Source organism: Mycteria americana, chromosome 2 (assembly GCF_035582795.1).
Source record: "Mycteria americana isolate JAX WOST 10 ecotype Jacksonville Zoo and Gardens chromosome 2, USCA_MyAme_1.0, whole genome shotgun sequence".
NCBI lineage: Eukaryota > Metazoa > Chordata > Aves > Ciconiiformes > Ciconiidae > Mycteria > Mycteria americana.
This window is the reverse complement of record NC_134366.1, coordinates 18,713,262-18,719,261: the sequence shown is the minus strand read 5'-3', so window position 1 is coordinate 18,719,261 and position 6,000 is coordinate 18,713,262.

Genomic DNA, 6,000 nt, shown 5'->3' with positions numbered 1-6,000 from the left:
GGGAGGGCTCCTAAGGTTTAAAAACAAAAGAGCTGGCCTGGGATTAGCAACAGGGTATTTTTTGCAGTAGCAGAATAGTGAATAAAATAGCTCACTTCTTCAAACACGAGGTTATGTTTTTCAGAAAAGGATTTCCAACTTAAAGGCAAGCTCCTCGTTAGCTGGTGTTTAGACTAGAAATGAATATACAGCAATTCCCAGGGCACTCTCTGGTGGGAAGAAGATACTGTAGAAGTCATGTATTTTTGACACATGTAGCAGCAAGACATTTGGAATTTGTGACATGGGGACCGAACATACAGATCCAAATTTTTTTTTGTATAAAGTCAATAGTCTCAGTGTGAGAGACAGACGTTTTTTACAACTTCAGACATGTGTCCCCTCAGATACATAGAAGTAATTAAAATCTATGGAAACACTAGAGTTGTTGAGCAGTAGAGTTAAAACTACCATGGTAGGAACAGCTTCGATAATTCTCATTGACGTTTCTGAATTACTGTTATGGCTGTATTTTATAGATTGTATGTTATAAATACTCGTGTGGTAAATCAGAACAGATGGTCCATACTCTGGTTGCAAACCCAGCTCAGTTTCAAACAAGAAAACTCCTTCTGCTCTATTTATCAAGTTGACCATTCATCAGTTGAGCAGTCTTCACAAGTGCTTACTCTGAAGACTGACTTGGTTAAAAATCAACTGCAGTTAATTAAATTTGCTTCTAAGGATGTGTACATCACATCAGTGAAGAGATTGTTCAATACTTGTGTTCCTTAAATATCTGCGTGGCAGAGTTATGAAGAAGCAAAACCTCCTATTTTCAGCATCTCTATGCAAATGAGAAGAAGCTGGTGAGTTTGGGACAGTATGGGATTGAGCAGGGCTAGGTTTAGGAGAAACAAGGTCTCATATGGCTTATGGAAATACAGGCTGCTCCTCCCTGTAGAGGAGCACTGGAATTATTTCTCCTTTCTGCACTTGAAATTAATACCTCAAATTGACCATAGAAAACACAGCTGAGAAGCTGAATGCAAGAAATCAATTGCTCGCTCTGGACTTGCCAAGTTACTTACCTGTAGAAATACCAAGTTTGCTAGTGCTTTTCAGAAATAATTGGTTTTAGCACTCAGCAGAAGAAATCTCCGTCTTCATCTTTTAAATGTCCCAGTTGTGTTCCACAGCTTGAATCCGGTACTAGAAACCATGGAAAAGAAAACACTGAATTTAAACCAACAGAAGTGGATTCAACACTGCCTGGGATGGCTGCTTCTGTAGAGGAGTTCACAGAGCAACGCACAAAAAACTTGAGGTTGTATTACGTTTAGGCAAACAATAGCACACAAATAGGAGAAAAAAAACGAGCTTGTGTAGAAAATTGTCCTCAAAGAGGGGTTAAGTGATATGTAATAGACACTGAACCAAAAAGGAGGATTCACTAACACTGAATATCACAAGTCTGTTTGACCTGGGATGTAATCCTGACTGGCAGCCTGTCTGTGCATCATTTGCTCTTCACCTGAATCATTTATGAGAGTGTCCCAGTGGCCACAGTACCCGTTTGATCACAGAAAACTCGTGGCCTGTCTGGACATTTCTGCTGCTGAGAAGTACTGACTCTTGAACTGTCAAAGGCTCTTTCATCACTAGCTCTGGACTTCAAGGGCAGAGGCTGCAGTGGCAAAAATAAAAAAGCTAAATAAAAAAATGGCATTTTGCTCAACTTAAATTCCATTACTACATTTGTCAAATAAAGAGAAAGAACAGGTGCGAGACATCTGAGCATTAAAATAAAATTTGTTGAGCAGTTAGGGTTGCTTTTATGGAACAGAGCAGAAACCTGAAAATAGTGACTGCTGCCAGTAATTGCACCGTCACCTACATCTGTCTCCTGAAAATTTTATTTTCTCTGCAAGTGCAGCTAGACTTGATGGACATGACAATAGGAACAAGTGCTGCCAAGAAGCAAACTAGGATGTGTTAGGCCAAGGGTTAGCTTGGTGTGCCGGGGTCTGCACTGTGAAACTCCAGGGACACAGCTCCCACAGGCATGGCATGGGGCTGTGCTTTTACTCTAAAGGCATCAAGCTTCCCCATTCCTGTCAGTGGGGAGCTCCCGGTTCCAGAGCCATTTCTCAGCAACAGTGCCTCTCGCATGTGAGCGCTTCCTGGAGGCTGATAAACCCCTGCTGTGCAGCTCTGGAGGGTGGATCATTGTAGGAAGCCCTCTGCCCATCTTGCCCTGTCTCCATGGCTGGACGCAGTGTCTTGTTTCTGCTGACCTCATGAGGTCCATGCAGTGCTGCAGTGGCGTGCTCTCTCAAAGTCTTTGAACCCTCAAAGTCTTCGTCCCTGCCCCATGAGTGTCCTCAAGCCCACCCCGTCCCCTGAGTCTCCTCAGGTGTTCCTCCATTCTCTGCAGGAGCTGAGCAATGGGCTGCAGGAGGCAAAGACAAACTCCTCAGATAAAACATATTTATTCATGCAGGTTCATTCTTAACTCAGTACTTGGTCACAAGTAATAAAGAAGCCCAACACCTTCAGGGTTTCTACAGGCCAGCCTCACAAAGGCAGTTGTGCATGGTGGGCTACTGTAGCCCAGGACATGACCAGAGCCAGCAGCTCTTCCATGCTTCTTGCCTTACATGTTCCTGGGCCAAAGCCTGTGTGCCCTTCCCTCCCCTGCCCTCCCCTCCCCTGAGAAAACAATTGAAAGCTCTGAAAGAAAAGGATTTTCTCAGCAGGCGAGGCACGCAGCTGCGGCAACGGCAAGTTCTGTGGCTGAGCGCTAGGTCAAGGTGTACGGGGGGGTCCCAGAGCCAGAGAAACCTGAGGGCGAGCAGAGAGCCCCGCCAGGAGCCAGCAGCTCTCGTGAGAGAGACTGACTGACTGGGGCATTGCCAGTTCGTGTGCAAGCAGGGATCGAGAGGTCGCAGCAGATCGAGAAGGCTTGAGAGGCTGCAGCAGATCGAGAGGGCGCAGCAGTTTGCATGCAAGCAGGGATCGAGAGGCTGCAGCAGATCGAGAGGGCTCAACAGGCTGCAGCAGATCAAGAGGGTACAGCAGTTTGCGTGCAAGCAGGGATCAAGAGGCCCCACATTGGCCCTGACATTATCCCACTCTACTCAGCGCTTGTCAGGCCACACCTGGAATACTGTACTCAGTTTTGGCCCCCGCGATGCAAAAAAGATGTGGACAGGCTGGAGAGGGTCCAGAGCAGGGCCACAAAGATGATCAAAGGGCTGGGAAGGCTGCCATTATGAGGAAAGGCTGAGAGAACTGGGTTTGTTCAGCCTTGAGAAAAGAAGGCTTGGGGGAGACCTTACCACCATGTTCCAGTATTTAAAGGGTGGCTACAGAGAAGATGGAAACTCCCTTTTTACAAGGAGTCACATGGGAAAGACGAGGGGTAATATGTGCAAGTTACTCCTGGGGAGATTCCAATTGAACACAAGAGGGAAATTGTTCACAAGGAGAACAATCGGCCATTGGAATAATCTCCGCAGGGAAGCGGTGGATTCCCCACCACGGGACACTTCTAAGATTCAGCTGGACAGGGTGCTGGGCCATCTTGCCTAGACGGTGCTTTTCCCAGGAAAGGTTGGACGAGATAATCCTTGAGGTCCCTTCCAACCTGGTATTCTATGATTCTGTGATGGATTTTATCCTCCCGGCAATTAGGGAAGGGTGATGCGAGACTGCAAGGGCCGAGCTTTGGCCGTAGTTGGGACATCCCGTGCGGTGCGATGGAAGTGCTGAGAGTATACTTCAGCCACATCACGTCACCGGGGACAACTTACTGCTTACCTGTTCCGAGCAGCCCGTTCAGCTCAGGGAGCCAGTTCGCCCACGGGCGCTCCGGCCTTGCCCCAGCGGCCACCGCCCCGCCAGCGGCCACCGCCCCCGCGCGGCCAGCAGAGGGCGGGCGCTCGCAGGCAGCAGGCGGGGCCGGGCCCGGGGCGCGCTGAGCCCGGCCGGTGCCGCCGCGGGCAGCGCCGCGGCTGCGCTGAGCGGTGGCGAGGGGCCGGCAAGGCCTTCCCACCTCGCTGTCCCTCTTGGCTGTCCACCACATCAAGCTCTTTCGCACTTCTTCTTCACGCTGGCACTGGGCCGAGACCGCATTAGCTGGGCGTGAGGATGATGAGATGCTGGCTCTAGGAAACAGTCCCTGAAGACATTTTAGCTGTCGGTACCTTGCTTGTTTTCCTCCCCCCGGCCCGGCCCGGCTCCTTCTCTGTTTTTAATTCACAGTCTGATGTTTATTTGCCACTGAAGCCTTGGCAGTACTTTATCTGATGGCTCAAGTTTGAGGTAACTGTCATGAGCAGACAAGCCAGATGAAAAGTAAATACTGAGAACGCTGGCTAGAATCAGAAACGTCAAAACCAGGGAAGCAAAAACAAGGTGGGAGGCTGACAGGGGCTAACAAGAGAAGCACCTATAAAACCTCTAAGTAAAAGCACAGTTAGCTCTGGACAGCGCGTGGGAAGGTAGGAGAGATTTGTTCCAGGATTTTTTCTTCTGTTCACTATATTGAAGAAAAAGAAAAGATCCTAAGAGATAATCCAAAGCAGGACATATTCTCCTGAAACCTTTCTTGGCAGATACTTGTTTAGCATGATCCTTGAAAAATGCCAGCAATGGCAATTCCACAGCACCCTTAAGCAACCTGCTTCGGCACTTAATTACACTTAGTGTAAAGCAAGCTTTTCCTAATGGATTGCACTGCTTCTTGATAGTTCCCTCTTTGCTGTAATTTTGTCTGTTTTCATGGAATAGTTTTGTTCTTTATTTATGTGGCTCTTCTCAAGCTTTGAAGCTCTATATTTGGTTTCTTAAAACATTGAGGCAACTTGTTTCATATTTATCACTTGCTGATGACTCAGTTCCAAAATCCGTTTTTATTTCCCAAAATTATTTCACTAATGTACATTCATTATGAAACTATTTGGGTTGCATATTTTTAAAGCAGCTCATTGATATGAATATACTGCTATGAACCAGAGGCAGCTGTCTGTGAACCACATTGATAAAATTAATACGGTAAAAATTATCCTTTAAGAATTGACCTTGGCTGTTACACAGTCTGCAGTTGCTTACATTTTCCCCTAGTGATTTTCCTGATATTAGTTATAAATTCAGGGCTGGGTAAATGGTTTGGCAAAATATACAAAGCTTCCCGACTTGGCAGACTGGTGAGCACCAAAACCAGATGTTCATCCCGACGTTTCAAAGAAGTAGCAAATACGCTTATTGCACAATGAGCAAAAGCAACAGAAATCAAATTCTTTTCACTGTACTGTGGATACAAAAAAAATAAAGTATGAGGTGGGAGAGGACATGTCTTCTTTTCCCCAAGGGCAAAGTGAAATTTTTATAATTTCTTTTTTTTTTTCTAAAAAGCAGAGCAACAACACTCCCTTTGGCATTACATGACAAAAAAGAGAGAATGCTGGTTCTGTTCCCTGCAGTTGGCTCACAAAAGCAAAACAGAAGATATGCATGGAAAAGTTCTAAATATCCTATTTTCTGATGGACATGGAAATACCTAGAAATTGCTTATGGTCAGGATGGAAGTCCTAGTTTCAGATAGGAAGAGGAGTGCGTCATGACCTTAGATGTACAATAAGTGGCTTTGATGCTTCTGCTTTAAAGGAAAGGACCTAAACCACTGGCAACTTAAACAGAAATAAGAGGACTTTCCACATCAGTTCAAACAAGGAATGAATATGCCGCTGTCTCCTACAGGCTGCTACTGCTTGCAGGTCAGGCACAGAGAGGAAACATCCATTTTGTCTCATCCTCCAGGCTTTGCAATGACTTTGCAAGCAACGCTTGTAACCACTTGCTACTTAAAATTTTGAGCACATAAGCCTCTGGGCTGTGTATTCTTTCTGCTTCTTGTTATCGTCAGTACTAATCCTGCCATATTGTTAAGGGACTGCATCACGGCTAAGAGCTCCGCTGTATTAAGCACTGTGCCAATACCGCTCAAAAGCTTCACAA